At 47.6% G+C, this 17432-nt stretch overlaps 2 non-coding genes across 2 annotated transcripts; one reads left to right on the top strand and one right to left on the bottom strand.

The window, feature by feature from the left end:
• The first annotated feature begins 16666 nt into the window (after window positions 1-16666).
• On the top strand, window positions 16667-16780 carry LOC119113287 (U5 spliceosomal RNA). The gene has a single exon (XR_005095878.1). It is a non-coding gene; the product is annotated as a U5 spliceosomal RNA (small nuclear RNA).
• A 485-nt stretch (window positions 16781-17265) lies between these two features.
• On the bottom strand, window positions 17266-17432 carry LOC119113293 (U1 spliceosomal RNA). The gene has a single exon (XR_005095884.1). It is a non-coding gene; the product is annotated as a U1 spliceosomal RNA (small nuclear RNA).

Genomic DNA, 17432 nt, shown 5'->3' with positions numbered 1-17432 from the left:
TGGCTCCCATTATCATGTCGATACATGGACCGAGAAATTCTGCCGCCCACGAAAATTTCGCTGATTTGAGCATAGAACCAAACCACGACTCCACTTTATGAGGTCTATCAAGCAAGTGTAGGAAGGTCTGGTTATCAAACTTCTCTCCCCACATAGCTGCTACGCCTCAATGGAGACCAGCATCGGTCTCTTCTTTGTCGGAGCCCACGGAAAAGCACATGGTACTCGCAAGCCGCGGTAACAGATCCCGAAGTGACGCAGTAAGGACGCCGGCAGCATGCTCTAAACATCCAACAGCGTCCGATTCGTGGGTTATACCCTCCCGCGAGTCCTCGGAAGTCCTGTTCCGAACGCATCAACCGATAAATTGCAAGCGGACTCCCATCAACATCAATAAATTTCATGTTGATAATCTTTCGAGACGTTCCATGCGTAGTCACATTGTCAGCACTGATATTAAAATGTCTGTGCCGACCAATGGAAGGATTCGGCAATTTCATACACCGACAAAGCAGATCTTTGGACACCGCAAAGAAAGTGTCGGTGCCAGCGGCAGCGGCTTTAGGCGAATGTTCCAGTCAATATTGGAAAATACGTTTGTCGTAGTGACCGTATTCGGGAACAATGCGCCCATTTCTGACTCAAAGGCCGCACATGAGTGACCCATGATAACGTTGTGATAAACAACCATCAGCACGTCCCTAGTAAGACTGTCATCAAGACGATGTTTGTACCTGTACTCTAACGCCAGCTGGCGCTAGATTTGGTCGCGATTCTGCAGAGCGTGGGTGCACACTTAATGTATCAAACTATCGGCATGCTTTTCCACGAGATGTCCGCGCTTGGCCAGCGAAACACCCTCTTCTACCCAACCCGCCCCTTGCATTCCAGTTGTGATGCTTGTTCTGCATGCAAGTGCCACCAAACGGTATTGGCCCGGATTTGGTATTTCTCTGTAGCAGGCAAGGATATGTTTCGGTAGCAGACGCTTCGCGATCGTTTACTGTTTCTGAGGAAACTTTTTATTGTAGGTCATGCAACTGCTGTAGCAGTCATGGCGCGAGACGAACATGGTTTCAACTCCTCTTATCTTGTCGGACAAATTTCAAAGCTCTGGAAGAATGTCCTTCAGAATGGTACCATCCGTGCTGGTCTCAACAGCACAGTCGTGCAGCAAATTGCGTTGTCGCCCTACATCCCTGGAAGGGGAGGGGTCAATGTCATGTACGATGGGATCAGTATGTACTGGGTTCGGCTGACTTTCATCGTCATGGCCGCTAGGATCTTCACCGCGACCAGTGTGACGCTGGGGGGGGGGGGGGGGGGGGCATCACGGCGCAACGCATCACTGCTTTCGTGACGGTGGTATTCCAAGCTAGCCACAGGCGTCTAGGGTAGCGATATCACGATATCGGCCGTTTCCGGACGGTGGGCATCTGAGACAGTGATGGGTGTCACGGATGACGACCGAGTGCTATTAGCGTTGATGTTGGCAAGAGTTTCGCGGGTTTGTAACGCAAGCCTGCGAAGTTTCTTGCCAACCTTGTTTGTTTTTTCTATAAGACAGCTGGCAACGCCTTTGGGGCTTTTTCGTGTGGGAGCGTTAAATACCCATTCATGTTTTAGACGGGTGTGTCGGGCAATTTTTCGATGACGCAATGACCATGTTACGAATGTAACAACCGACTGTGGCCGTAGCACGCCAAATTGTTGCAAAACGAACCCTGCCGTACGATCTCCTGCGCCTCGAGATATGCGTATTGGGTTCATCGCCACTCGTCTGGAAAAAGGACACAAGTAATTAAACACGCCCTCGTGCACTTGCCTCGCCATGAGATGGAGCTATATGAACAGAACGGTAACATCGTACCACCAATTTATGAGTGCATTATTTGTGGGTGTATTGGGCATTATCTGAACGACATCCAGCCCGAACCAATACTCGGCCGCCACAGGCACGTAGCTTAGGGGTGGGCCACAAGGGCTAGCCCCCTCCCCCCGTCCCCCCCCCCCCAGCCAAGAGGTTTACGCTGTAGATGGAGCAGCTTCGCGTTCAATCAGTCCAAATTTGCAAGGGATCGGACAAAACTTGGCGTTTGCTCCTCTCCTGACGGAAGTACTGGGCACGTGCGCGGGTCACCGAGAAGCCCGACAGGACCCGATAGGAGCCTGCGGTGAAGTGCCAAAGACACGGAGGCATGAGCATCAACATGGCAGGGCAAACTCTATGTGAGCGATTTTTGTGAGACAGCTGGGGAGGGGGCTGTGTTTGGTTTGCACTGGTTCCTTCTATTGGTACATGTGATAAAACCTGACTATAAGGGGTTCAACCAATGAAATCAACATAACTGAACAAATACGCTTAGTGGTGGTACTTTTGGCATTCAAAAGGTGGCAACGTATAATTTCACACAATATATTCAAAATCACATCACTTTTTGTTGGCCGAAAGGATTATATCAGCCCTGCCTCAAGACAGAACTGAGGAGTAACAAGTAGTCTAAGAACAGCAGCCATCTGCCATTCCTGCTGCAACCACAACCATATAAGCATGCGCAGCAACTATCCGATATCATGCATGACAAATATATACACCACAAATTTTAGTCCACAAAGGTTTGGATAACAATCACCAAATCACGACTAAACAAAGGTGATGGTGATGATAATGTGGGCTTTGGGGCGCACCGACTACGTTGGTCATATGGCGCCCACTAAGCCAAGGTGTGCGGGCATGCTGTAAACCACTGGGCTGGTGGAAAATTGCACGGAAACCTGACGGATAAACCACAGCTGCTTTTACATGTCCAATATATAACAATATGCCCAAACCAGCAACACAACATTCAAAAGACCACTTGAATGAGACGTTGCTTAATGCTAGGACTCAAACACAGACGCACCACGTTTGCCGCTATGAGACATGGTGGATTTTTGAACCCTGATATGTAGCTTTTGTTATAATTAATCAGACATGACTCAACTTATTAGTTAATCGTGCTGCACAGCTGAGTGTCAACCTGACCATAGCTTTTGCAAGACTCACAGTGGTTGAGATAAGTAACTCAATGAGGAGAAAGCATGATGTCAAAAGAAATGTGGTTAAACAATGCAATGGTCTTGTTTATGCCATCACTGAACCATGCAAAACCTCATAGCAGCAGGACGCCCCAACTTCCACCAGGCTCCAGCAATTGCACAGCACATAAAGAATCATAACTGTTGCTTAGTCCCCAGCATTCCCATCACACTCAGCAGTGCCAGTGAGACAACCACACCTCAAACAGACGAGACAACCAACCACAGTGAAAGCACGCATTATGCATAAAACAAGCACTTCAGCCATGCACAATACTTACAGCCGATGATTACAAATGTCTGTCTGTAACAAGAGGTTGACGTATAAAAATGTGGATGTACTGCACGCATCTCAACAGGTTAATATGATAACTCATACATCTTACGTCGTGAATGTTTGGCATAAGCAATAAAGACCTTAGCTGCTTTTACGGGCATGCAGTTGTTAGTTCTTATTCCGACAAGTCATTCTCCAATATCTGAGGAAACACTGGTTACATACTTTCAAGCAAGCACTGGCTAAATTGAAAACGAAATTCAATGCTACTGTCGCTAGCTAATACTTGCTTTATATGATATTATTCAACCAATACCTCCTGGTTAACGGAAGTTCGATTACTGCCAGAATACGAGCTCCCAACTCAAAATGCTAAACCCATGAGTTGCAAGCCAAAATAGCTTGCATTTATCGTGGATAGGAGAACCAGAAACTTAAGTAGTGATAAGCAGCCCAGTCAATAATAAGAAGTAAAACAAAGTAAGTTTAGGGTCTAAGTTGAACAGAGCAATCACATAAGATATTTCTGGTACCCCCGCACATCAATTTCCACATACGGAACAAAATATAAGCCCATAATTGATGTCACTAACGCAAGCAAAGACTTGGTTCCTCTGCACTCTAATGCATACAAAACTGTACTGTTGTTATATGACCTTGACTGTACTTACCGACATCTCACCTTTGCCAACACTTCAGCTGACCCCCACTATCTCTCCAAGTGGAAGTCAGCTGCGGTTTCCCGCAGAAGTCACCCGCCCCTTGAGCCCGTGTTTGACCTTGAAGGGTGACCCTGAGAGGTCCGGACTTTTTGACGGACGCTAGTTCTTTCTGTGGGAAATATTCTGATGTTTAGAAATTTAAAACCGGCCGGTAATTTTTGGGTGACATGGGGCTCCCTGTCCTTTGAGCCCTTGTCTGACCTTAAGGGTGACCTTGAGAGGTCAACTTTTTGACGGACGCTAGCTCTTGCGCTTGTGAATATTTTGATGCTTACAGCTTTCAAATCGGCCGGTAGTTTTTGGGTGATTTGAGTTCCCCGTCCCTTCGCCCAGCTTTTGACCTTGAAGGTCACACGATATTACAAAATAAAGACCATTTTTGGTGTTGTCACGCCACAATTGCACTAGAGACCCTTTTAAAGGGAAATCAGAACTTCGCTGAAAAAATCGCTGAATAAATCGCTAACTACACGGACATTCCGGGCCGGCCAAATGCTTCGGAGTCCCTCGCTCCACTGACTCCGGCGGATAATACCGAGGTATTAATGGCTTTCGGTGCACCTGAACCAGTGTGGGAAAAACCTCCGTTTTCTGGTGGACGTGGCACCAGGAAATTTTCTACTCCAAGCTCTTGACTGGCAAGAATGACAATTTTTGTACTCCAGACAAACGCTGCAGTCGCCCCACAAAGCAGACACCATCGCAAATGTATGAGCCTGAGTATAAGTACCAAGGCAGACAGTTTTGGTTTCTTGATAGCCAGGAGGGTGCATGAACTTTGCTTTCATAAAGTGAGTTATAACTTTTATTTGATTTCCAGGGACCAAACATATGGAGCACCAAGAAATGGAAACAAGCATCTGCAATCCTGCAGGAGCTGGCCAATCCAGGGCGTTCATGTCAATGTCCTTCATCATTGTATTACATGGGTTAGATGCACTTGTACAAGCCTATGCAACTCCTGAATGGTGATGCCAACTCGTGTGAATTACTTCTGTGGGAATGAAATAAACTGAAACATGAAATGTGCTTGTTTTAAGTACCTACCGCTGCCACATACCTCGCATGTCATTACCTGTGGGGAAAATATATGGCGCACCTGAGTAAGACCGCATTTTCCACGACGCACACACCTAGCGATACATTTCAAGAAACAGACAAACATATCACGGCTCTGGCTCCCACCACGCGACGAACCCATCGCCTCCCGTACCCGAAACCAACGGCACCCCAGCCTCCTGCAACTGACGAGTGCATTTTCGAGCAGTGAAGGTCCGCGTCGCAACAGACACCTACAACAATATTCGTTCGACCAGAAAACCACTCGCAGCACCAAAATCATCGATGGCACATCTTTTTCAACTAGGTCATTCAAAGACTCGCCGAGCAAGAAGTCCAGCATGCCAACTATGCTCTTAACTTACCTCATATTAAGATAACATGTTAGCGATTTTACCAAAGGACGTGCGTCTTGCAAACAGTTCGGTGGGAAAATTCTAAAGATTGCAGCAATGCACATCCTTTTCAAAGCGCCTGTTTCATTCCTGCTCCTGCCATACGAGCCACCAATCACCATCCAACTTGCAATTAAACTCAAAATCATAGCATTCAAACACACCACATATCGGCACTTTTGAGATAGAATCATGACATTAAATGGCACCCAAATATCACCTTGTGGGCGGCACTTTTGGTGGTAACGGCTCCTTTTGGGTTCTTAAATGTCATCGGGAATTACGTTCCCAAAATGGGAGTTCGTGGCATGCAGCATTCCAACACTTATTACTATTGTACAAATGATAGTACGTCAACCACTTTTCAGGAATCGGTAAATGTCGGCCTTTGAAGATTCGAGGACATCTTACTTCTCTAACAACGGTATCATGTCTCCAGGCTCAACCAGTACCTATACTTGTAAGATAGAGATGGTCCATAACCCAGTCGGAAAGAATCGCAGTACTTGGTTGCCCTTCTCACAATGGGGCCTATGGGGAGACCCGGGGAGAACAAGCCGGAGTACAAGCCGGAGAACAGCAAGTTTTTAGCAAAGTTAGCCAAATTTAATTGAAAAATTTACGTGTTTTGGTATCGCCCAGATACGGGCCTTCCTCAAAGGGTACTGAAATGGCATGATATGCCTTAGAATGAGAAATATATATAGATTTGTAGTACAGGTACCGCATTATCTCGGCGTTGTCTTGCTCCACCAGAAGATATTTGTAGGTGGAAAATAGCAACTTGAAATGCATGACTGCAAAGCTCTATGATTTTTCTACCACAAACTTAACAATTTGTGTTGGTGCAACTGCATAAATGGCTTTTCTTAGACTATTCGTCACAGCCTGTCCTTTCAGGACCGACCCGTGGTACTTGTACTTGGTTGCCCCATTGAAGAGTGCTAGAATGCCATCGCAATGTCTGTGAATGCGCCAGAACTCCTGTGCATGGTTTGGTTGTTTGTCTTGATGTGGTGGGAGTGAGGGGCGCGGAGGGTGAGTCAAGCTGCTTGGGATTATGTGCATCGTAGTTGCGAGTTTGAGGTATTCAGTGAGGCAAAGTGGAATTGGTTGTCCTCAATTTTCACACAGCATGCATCCACACTTCTAAAGTTACTTGGGATTTAGCTTTGGACCGCTATTAAGTCATTCCAAAAAAGGTAAATAAATACCGGGGGACTGATCTATAAATGTTTACCGCTGCAGGCTGGTACAGAATCACCTTGGTATAACCTGCTCTACCTACAGCATGGTGGGTAGGTACGTAGGTACGTAGGTACTAAGATATCTATATACAACATTAATGCTGGGCTTGGGTTTCCCATGTGGGATCAAATATGAGGCTGGCCTCTTCTCAGCCTGTGGTTATAATTGCTGTAACCTGACAGGTGGCAATGCTGCCATGTTCCTTGCTGTCAGGCATAAGGTCTTGCAGTGACACGATTAAAATTATCCCTACATAGGATCATAGGGAACTTGGAGATGAGGAGAGGGATAACAGGAGGTGCAGGAAGAGGGGAGGAGCAGAAGTGGAGGAGTGGAAGGAGAAGAGTGACAGAAAGAGAAGGTGAGGCACTGAAAGAGGAGAAGAGCAGAAAGAGAAGGATAGGAAGAGGAACACTTTTGGTATGTTTATATTAATCATGTAAAGGCCAAAAGGACAACATGTTAGTGATGCCACATACATAAGGCTTTCATAGTCAGTTGCAGCTGCCTAAGACTCATTAAAAAACCAGGGTGTGATGCGCAGTGGTTGTCCGCAATTCAGTTTGTCAGTAAGCAGAGGATGCACCTGATTTATCATTTTGATATTGTGTAAGTTTGCATGTAGATAGGTAATGATAAGTAACTGAGCTTTGTATGATGCACCTGTGAATGCATATGCATAAAGTTTTGTTGTTAACCTCTCTAACTGTATATTTCTTATTAACATGTACCATTACTCGATCTTTGTACGTATAGGTGAGCTAGTAGCACTACAGGGATATGGATGGGATCAGTGTGGCACCCTCACTCACAAGAAGTGATCTGTTCCACTGAAATGCAAAATTGCATGCTGACACTAATTTTCGCCAGAAAAACATTGGGAAAATGCTGACCCATTAAAGGCAGTATGTGATGTACTCCAAGCAAGGCCCATTGTGCAGACACTCATTCCACATTAGACAGACCTTTGCTTGCAGGCAAGTTTGTACTCCGACCACAATTTGTACTCCGCCACCAGCAAAAAAAAACTAAATTTCCCACCCTGACCTGAACTGACAATACCGCAAACAACTAGAGTATTTTTCAATTCATTGGTATTTTGTCTTGATAAATACTTGTTACCAACTTGCCAAGACAAATTAATGGGCTCATGTTTCGCCAGCCTTTTGGTGTTCTTGCGGAGACATGGTTGTCTCCGAACAGTTTTTTTGGTCACTTACAGCAACATTTTTTAACTTTAAAACCAGCTTTAATCTAGAATCCTCAAACGGCAAACTTATCATCATTTAACTGTCCAGACACCTTTGCATACCTGTACTCAAGATACCACCAAATGGCAACAACTCCAACCACAGGGCGGTTCTGGACAAATACCATTTTCTGCAAGAACACACAGAAGTCCCCGCTCTCCATTAGCACGCCTCACTCTCTACACAGTGTTCTTCGGAAAGTTGTCGTGTTCAAGACGCGAGCTAAAAATTTACGCTCATGACAAAATCAGTCGCGAGGAGGCAAATCTTACAAACCAATTGGAGTTACGGGATGCCCAGCCTACAACCTGAAGTGAGAGGCGGACGCAAGTCATTGAATAGCTGAGACGTTCGCGACGCTGAATTGGGAGTGGACACCGAGGAGGAGCGTAAGCAGGTGGCCGCCCGTGATAGGTTATTAGAATACCTCGAAAGGCACAAGAGCTAACGCCAGCTGGCCATTTTCGTCGCCGGCGCCGTGTCGGGTGGCGGTATAGTGAATGGCTTGTTCGTGGATTTTTTGTCTCGGTATTGGTCATAAGCACACCTTTCGTTGAATGTTGGGCATACACAACGCATCGATCGCCAGCGGATAGCCCTTGTGCTATCCAGTCCTTATAGTTATGTTCCAAGCCAAGGAGCTGCTAGATACAGTCGTCCGAGGACTTGACCTAATCACTTTACCACATGGGTCACACCGGTCACACCGCCCCGTGACCCCACCGGCTGCCCGCAATGTTGGCGTGGGAGGTGTGCCACGAGGTACGCGCGAGTTGTGAGATTGGACAGGATCTTATGACATCCCAGTTACTCAATTGCAAATGTACACTTCTAGCGTTGTTACGTAACCGCTCTGTCCGGGCTCAACATGATTGTTGTGCTTTATGGAAATCGCATTATTACGTAAGCTGTTCCGTGCAGTAGCGAGGAACATTATTAACCTAAGTAAGACAGAAGCATTAGCCTTTCTCCTTGGAGAAAAGCCAGGAGAATGGAGATATAGCTGGGTTGATATTTCCGCAGCATGCCTTCATCTAAACAACAGCAGAAGTGGATTCAAAATTGCCTCCCGATTATCCTACTCCATTTTTCCAGTTGTTTTTTTAACAGCAAGGCACAGTTTCTACAGGACACGAGCATTCAGGGGACCAAACAAAGAGCGACTGCAAGCCATTTCCTCGATACAGTGCCTACCTAAGAATTATAATACGCTAACATACGCTTACATGCAAACGAATTCAAGCCAATACGCATCACGGATCACTCTTCATTCAAACATACAAGCAAGTTGAAGTGAACAGGCAGCACACACCGCCCACCAACCATACATGCAAACGATTTCAATTCAACCGGCGTCGCACATCACGCGTCAGGCATCGCTTACACATATAAACCATTTTAAACTAGCACATCAGACACACAGACACATATCATGTTATCATAATCGGCTATGATGAGCCCTGTATGCTAAGATTTGGTCGCCGACTTTTTATACGAATGGACTTACTTATTTCCCTCGCTGGGTGGTCCCGTGCTCTGTAGATGACTGAACAATAAAACGGGCATAGGGCCAATAATTCGCTCTATTTCAGCCTGAGCGCGTTCTGCCAAAAAATGGTCAACGACAGGGGTATTCCTAGTTTTGATTTTAGCGTCTGGCTGCCGTCCATTATATCTAAAACGAATAGGGCGCATGGACTCCCCGACATAGACTATGTCCCTCTAATGTTTTTTTCATAGTTTACACTTGATTTCGTAAACCACGTTTGTTTTGTGTGCAAACACCGTGAAACCCAGAACTGCATGAATGATATCTGTTGCCACCCGGGCACTTGACCTTCGAGGTGGAAGACTTCACCAGAGCAGGCTTTGTTTCAGCTTATTATAGTTTTTCCAAGCCATGCATACCGCAGCTTTTTTAGCAATGTGTTTGATTTTCCAAAGCAAATGCTCAGCCGTGAGAGGGAATAGGAGGGGGTCGCAGCTCTAAGGTAGCCCTGAGAATCCGTCTTCCGATAGGACGTGCTTCCGCCTCCTACCCCCCGTCCCCCCTCCCCCCACGCGCTGTAGACTGTTATACTTCTTCCAACATTCTACCTAAAAAATGCGGAGAAATGCCGTTGCCCAAAAGCAAAGCCCATATTTTGTTCATGCTCTTTTTTTCCTTTTCACTACCTGAGTTGTTTCTAGCCCTATGGAACATGCTACGAATTACGTTGTGTTCAGTGGAGGTTGGATGTGCAGATTCGCAGTGCAGAATGATACCAGACTTGGTGGGCTTGATAAAGAGCTCCGTTTCGAACGCTGTGCGGTGGTTCCCCTTTCCAACGTCACTAGTGTATCCAAAGACGGGGACTCCTTTCCGTCCCCTGTACTCTCCATGGTAAAAGCTAGATTTGGATGCTGTTTGTTCATGTACTCTAAGAACCCTTCACGGGCACGCTATCCCTGGGTCCATACCCCAGCATAATCATCGACGTCTCTAGCCAAGGAAGTTGGTTTTAATGGGCTGGCCGCCAGGGCCTTCGCTTCCTTAATGGTCTGCTGCATGCCTGACAGGTAGTGAACAATATGGAAACCGTGAAGTTGCGGAACCCTGATACTCAACTGTCTGTCATGGTGGCATTACCTAAAAGTGATGTTGACAGGTGGAGCCAGGTATGTATCCCAGCATACTTGACGGATCTGTAACAGGAGTGTGCGGTTGATTTCTTTCATTCATCGCTAGTAGTACTGAAGGGCATGTGAGTTCAAGGCTGGGGTACAAAGCTGCCATAGCTGGGCATTTTTTATGATGATGTAGGTCACATGTTTAATTCTGAGTGATCTGCTCGGTACACATCAATATGTGCTCTACCCCTCCCTCAATTGCATTCAATACTACTTACTGTCCTCGATTGCATTGGCACAACTTATTGTAAGTATAGGTGAGGCACACACTGGGTTTGGTGTAACGTGCTTGGCTTTTTAAGGCTAGTACATGCTGTAAAACATTTGGGTGACGTATGTTACATGCCAACATCAAGTGAGAACACTGTGTTGGGATTGATTGTGTGGTGAATTATGCATGCTGTATGTAAATAGCATATGCCACGCCTACATGATAAGGGTTTGTTTGGTGTGGTCCACGACCCTAACACCGATCCTGACCCCAGACAGCAGTAGCAGTGTTGCGGGCCCCTTACAGACACTGCGTGAGGCCACTGGAGGCGTTGGCGATGGAGGCGAATCCGGACCTGGAGTACCAATGACCCGGATGACAGCGAACTTCAACAGGCATTGGAAGCCTGCGCTGAGCAAGCTGACGCCCAGGCGCGTCAGCGAGTGGAGAGGGAAAGGGATGTGGTGGCAGCTCCCTCATCAACAATCATTTTCTTAGTATCCAGCCCCAGATACTCAAAAAACAAAACATTCGGGCCCGCATGGTTTTGAAGTCTGGGGTGATCTGTTCATTCGCAAGGCCGAAAAAATATAGAGGTACGCCAACACGAAAAACCGTATCGCAGCATTACGCCAAAAGGGGCATTGGTACTACATGTTGACCGCGTTTGAAGGGTCTACAGGACCTAGAGGGCGGCGACCCCAGCGTCCGCCCTTCTCGCGGGAACCTCAGAGCTCACCGCTCATGGCCGGGCCAACAGGTCAACGGGCGAGCCAGCCATTCATTAGGCCAGCGGCGCGTCCACAGTTCGCGGCCCAATTCAACGGTGACAGGCCCTGCAGTCACTCGAGTTGCATCTTCGTCATCTTCACCGTGCCTCCAGTGGCCCCATGTGGAGTAGCTGCCATTCCTGCTCCCGCAGCTGCCCCTGCCCCCGCTGCCGAAGCTGCTTCCGTTCCCAGACAAGCTGCAAGGTAAGCTGTACACGTCGTGCCCAGGCGCCCCGTGACGCTGACTACACTGGGCTCCTGGAATACATGGAGGTCAAGGATAGGCCCATGATAGGATGCGGCGGAAGCAATGTACGGAACTCAGCGCAAGCGCGCGGGGCGCACATGCGATTCACATCAGCATGATAGCACAGCGATTCTCCGCCAGCTCCTGGCCGTCGTCACGCATCGGCCGGAGACAGCAACAGTAGGTATTATCAGTTGCTTGCTTTTGGTGAACATGATGTTGTTTTACGTCCCAGTAAGATCTCTGTGTCGACCATTTCTAACGCATTGGCACATACCGCGTGGTGTGTTGTTTCTTCCAGGACAGTGCATGAGACGCTAAACTCATCTGTCCTGCATTGCGTTGCTGTTTTCCTCTTCGCCTTTGCATTGCTGAACTTGTTTGTTCTTGTGCGTTGTTTGGGGGTCCAAACAGCTTAAGGGCACACTGAAGCCGTTGACGTTGTTATAAACATCACTTTGGCATTGTGCCCAAGTGAAGGAGAACACTTCTCTACAGTGACGAACGGAAAGTGTTTAACTAATATTTTATCCGCTGAAAGCCGGCTTTTAATTACGGTATTCTGCAGACGCCGCTTTAAATTTCAGCATGCCCTGTTGCCGCCGCACATACCAGACTTCACGTTCACGCGTGGTATATTGATGGCGCACAACGGGCAAGGTGCCCCGATGCGCGATTAACAATTAACATCTCGGTTGCAGGTCTCACAGGTCACAGGTCAGGTCATATCTCGGCGCTTGCAGGCCGTGCATGTCGGGCGGCAAAAACGCGAGGAAAAATAAAGGAGTGCAAAGTTATGCAGTCGCGACATCACCAGGGGACTTAAGTTTGGTAGCCCGTAGTATGGATTTTGTTCATACTATAAAAGGGATGGTAGATAATACAATGATTAGGAACGGATACTTCTTGAATGTTCGGGTGGCTTCCTGCTGCTTTCACATCTGGAATTTAATTTCCCATGAATTAATTTTGTATGTTTTGCATTCCAAACCTAAATAATTTAATAACAAGGATGCATTTCCAATAGTACTTCCTATTAACCGCTATTCCGTATCTCCCTCGCCCACGCCCTATTCGTGGTCAACACGCCTGGATATTGGTATGTTGTTTGGGTTTCGGCCTTTGGGCAAGCAGTGAAATGTACCTTGACCACCCTATTCTATCCCCAGGACTATTTCAGAGCTGAGACACGGACCACTGCTCTTCGACTAGCAAAAATTACAACACCTGCCAGAAATCGTCCCATTTTGCACTAAAATCTGCAGTTCTTGACTGAAATGGCGCACGCTGCATTTCCGCCTCACGGGATTAACCACCCACTATCCCACCAGGGCAAACCAATACTGCATCATCAACACTGACAACATCCCGCTTAAGGCTACAGGGGGTACAGTGAAACTTCTCAAGGTGCATCCCAGGACGCTGCAAGGCCATCTGGCCAGCCCTTTCTCGGCTCAACACCTTCCAGTGATCTTGAAAAGGTAGGCAAATGAAAAATCAGGATAGACATCGAGATAACTTTTAAGTGAATTCAAAGAGGTCAAACAGCGGAGTCTTCTCATTCAGAAAGGAGAGGTCATCCGCTGCCTGCGTCTACCAGCCCTTGCCGGGGAAAAATTTGATGTGCCCGCGCCAACTTCCATCCAATAAGCACATTTTGTGCGGGTACTTTTGTATGTTGTGCTGTGGGTGCTTTGTGCTGTATCCCATGCGCATCAATTTTGAGGGTACTTATTGTACTTATTGCTGTACTCTTACGCAGACTATTGCTGAGCGCTTCCAGCTTCAGTTCCTGGTAAAAACATCGCTGATGAATGGGATACCCCATATCTCTATCGGGGGCAGGGTGGGAGCGCAGTTCAGGAATTTTTGCAGCCCCGATACAAACCAAAACCATTTCCCACTTGGAAATGTTTTATTGAATGTGCTACAACGGAAAAAACGGTTTGTGGAAATGTCCATGTTCTTGCGTCTTTTTTGTTGTCCTTATCCTAATATCCCTAAACTAGTCCGCAAAGGATGGGCTTTCCACGCTGCCGCGGCGTTCGTGCCATATGAATTCGTCCCATGACGACGTCACAGCGTAGTCTACCCAGAATGCAGTAATGCGGGGGCTTCATTGCGCTTACGTCGGCCTGTTCCCTGGCCCCGTTGGCCTCTGCGGGCGATAGATCATTCCCAGCCACGACGCCAACGTTGTTGATTCACGATGCGACGATCACTCCAGCCACAAATTCTGCCAACGTGCCGAACGCCGAAAACGTGCTAAATCTTCACGTATTTTTTGTATGACCGTATTGAGGTGGCGCCGGGTGAGGCAGACGTGGCCGTTGTCTCGTTATGGGGTAATGGTTTCAGGGGATGTGGGGGGAGACAGCATGATATCCTCCAACGGCCGCTTCTGATTGCCTCTGAACTGGCCATAATCAAAACTCAGCTTTGCCTGGCAACTCCAAATATTTGGCGCGAAATCCGAGAGTACGATTTGACATCTTCGTCACCATATCCCGGAACCATGCCGCACAGGTGATGTTCTATTTTGTTTCCGCGTCGTTGACGATATGGTTGAGCCAGAACCGCTCCGTCGGCGGGGTGGCCCCCATGTCCCGGAGCACAATCGCCTTGGGTCACCTGAGTTCTGCAACAGAAATAGTTCGTCAGGACAATATGATTTTGGGAGTCCTTATACAAATTCACTGGAACTACAGTTGCGTATCAAAAATATACGCGATCGGCACTACCATATTACATATATCGTGACAATGTGAATAGAAGTAAAGGATATTTTCTCACCCCTTGAATGATGTCACTGTTTGCACATCGATGCCGAGGGGGCTCGGTTGAGAACCCCTTGGCGGATGTGCTTTTTAATGTAGCCAGCTGTGCGTTACATGATCGCATTAATTCACCCGATGCGATCCAAACTGGTCAACATTTCCCTTACTGGCTGATTGCAACTAAAATTCGCGATGGGTCAGATAAAACGGGCGGCACATACCTCCGCTTCGGTCTCAAACTCTGCGACAATTCCCCGTCACCTTTAACAGTACCGAGAAGGCCCTTGGCGATTACGCTAGCGTCGTTGGCGTCAACGGTCGCCCATTCCCTTCATGGTGTTACGCTCCTAATCGGTGTCATATGCGCATCGACGATTCCGCACGGTTTGCGCGGGCTGCCATATTGGTGCAGACGGCATAAAATATCTTTGGTGGTGCGATGTTGGGCTGCCTGACAATACATTCTAATAATAAATGAATGCCTGTGTGCAACGTGTCCTTGTCAAGCCAATGCCCGATCGGTACGACCTACGGCATCTCATGCAGCGCCACGTATATGTTATCTTTTGCAGCACTTTCTGCCATTTCGCGTGCAGTGCAATCAATTGCAATTGCAATTGGGCAGTCGTCGCGAGCGACAGATCAACGAGACGAGACGGAAAGTACACAAATACTTGGTCTGTAGCTCGATGTTTTGGGTCGAGACGTTCGTTATTGATATCGTGACATCCACCCTGTCCTATGGTAACCATGACCAACATTGGTGGTACCTATGCGTTGTGCTGTTCTTGCATGCGCTAGTGTCGGACAAGGTGCTGGATAAAACACGCATAGTGCAGGGACTAGTGACAAATGTCACGTTTCACGACCGTTCTAGTCCAGACAAGTGGTTAATGCACCATATGGCTCCCTTTTGTTTTCACTAAACCGGTCAGTCACAACCAGTGTTGTTTTAACCAGTGTCCAGGCCCACTCCCCTACTCCCCCCTCGCTACGCTTAGAACCTTCTAACGAATGGGGCTGTGACAACGTTTAGAGTCATCTATGACAAACATAAACAAATCAAACACAAACCCGGGCCCACGGAGGGTAAGCGACGCCGCCCTCCCACCTCCCCTCCTGGATGCTTCCCCGATTACAGTCGTGTGCGTGGATGCGGCCATGCGCAACCTAATATATGGACGACCTGGTCATGCATGTACGACGATCCTTTTTAGCATATGATGTTGCGTAACCAGCGCACGGTGGATTTTCGTTTTGTGGCAGGATCAATTGTATGTCGTTGCTTTCGCGCAATGCTAAGTCATTAATGTAACATCTCACTAAGCCGAGAGCGGTGGCCTGCCTTCCTCTGCCTCTCACATTCTTGTTTAGTTCTGTTGTGTAGGGCAAAGGCGACTGTTATGAAGAAGACATCTCAGGCGTGTGCCTTTGACTCCCGACTTGCGGGTATGGTCTTTGCTGCGTTTCAAATGTGTTTTAGTGGCAAACAGCTGTTTTTCCAGCCACCATAAGCTGAGTTACCTGAAGCGCTTTCCATTTCGTAGACGACGCAATTTTGTGACGTGATATGTTGCCACCTGAAGGGACATGACATCTAAATTTTCCGATGGGGAACGGCCCCTGAAGCGCTCGTTACAGGTTACCGTGCAGCCGCACGTAGTAACGCTCAGAAAGTAACTAAATACGATTGCAGCGAAGTTTAGGTTCACATTTCTGCCACGAGATGGCCAATATTGGCATGACAAAACATTATGTCGGTCTTCAAAACTATGTACTATTTTCAACAAGAACTGCAAATGGTCTCTGGTTCCATCCCTTGGCGTAAAAACGCTTCAACGGATATGCATGAAGCAGTCCAAGCAATAACAACAATTACACGAAAGGATCCGGCCACGCCGCAAACTAGTGATAGCAACCTGCGACAGCCATCATCAGTACTCCAGTCGGACCGCACGCGCCATCTCTGGTTTCCCTTCAAAACGCACAAATCTTTCGCCTTTTACTAAAGATTTCCGTGGAGGGGAGCACTCAAATGAGTATTCGCGAATTTCTTACGGCCACCGAACGGTGGCCACACGATCACTGAGGAGACAATGAGAAGGTGGTGAGGGCGGAACGTGTGCGTTCACGGCCAGGTGGGGCGCGCCGAGCACAAGACATGCGGAACGAGATAACACTGGAACATCGATAGACAGTTAATATGTTCACACCCGTTGCACCATTGCAGGTATTTCATTTAGTGTAGTGTAACTGTTTCGAAGAACGGAGTCAGCTCTCTAACATTCTCCGAGTGCGCCAACCGACAGGTGAAGGTCCCTTATATCTTTCAGTCTTCCCACCACGAACGACGTTACACATCGCATTCATTTGCACGTGTGACTAACAAACCACTGGGTTGCGACGATTAGTCTTCATGGATGCATGTCACAAGCGTTCACACCCCTGCATGTATCCCTTCGCATCAGCACATGTGACTAAAACCGGACTCCCACCTTGCAGTGTTTACCTGCAACCGCATTTACCTGTACCTGCAACCGCATTTTCAGTCCTTGATCAAATAGGGTTGGAGCGCGAACGCAACCTACCCCGCTAACAAAAATTGTACTCCCGAGTTACCCACATTTGGGGTAATCGCAGGGGTCAACCCAACCGAAGTGCAATGGAAGGGCCTCGCCCTGGGGGAACCGCCTTCGTGATCACGGTATCCCCTGAGCCAGGTAAGTAT

This window comes from Pollicipes pollicipes, unplaced genomic scaffold (genome assembly GCF_011947565.3).
Source record: "Pollicipes pollicipes isolate AB1234 unplaced genomic scaffold, Ppol_2.1 Scaffold_7261;HRSCAF=8764_pilon_pilon_pilon, whole genome shotgun sequence".
NCBI lineage: Eukaryota > Metazoa > Arthropoda > Thecostraca > Pollicipedomorpha > Pollicipedidae > Pollicipes > Pollicipes pollicipes.
Note: the sequence above shows the minus strand (reverse complement) of the source record. Positions and strands in the feature narration are given on the sequence as shown.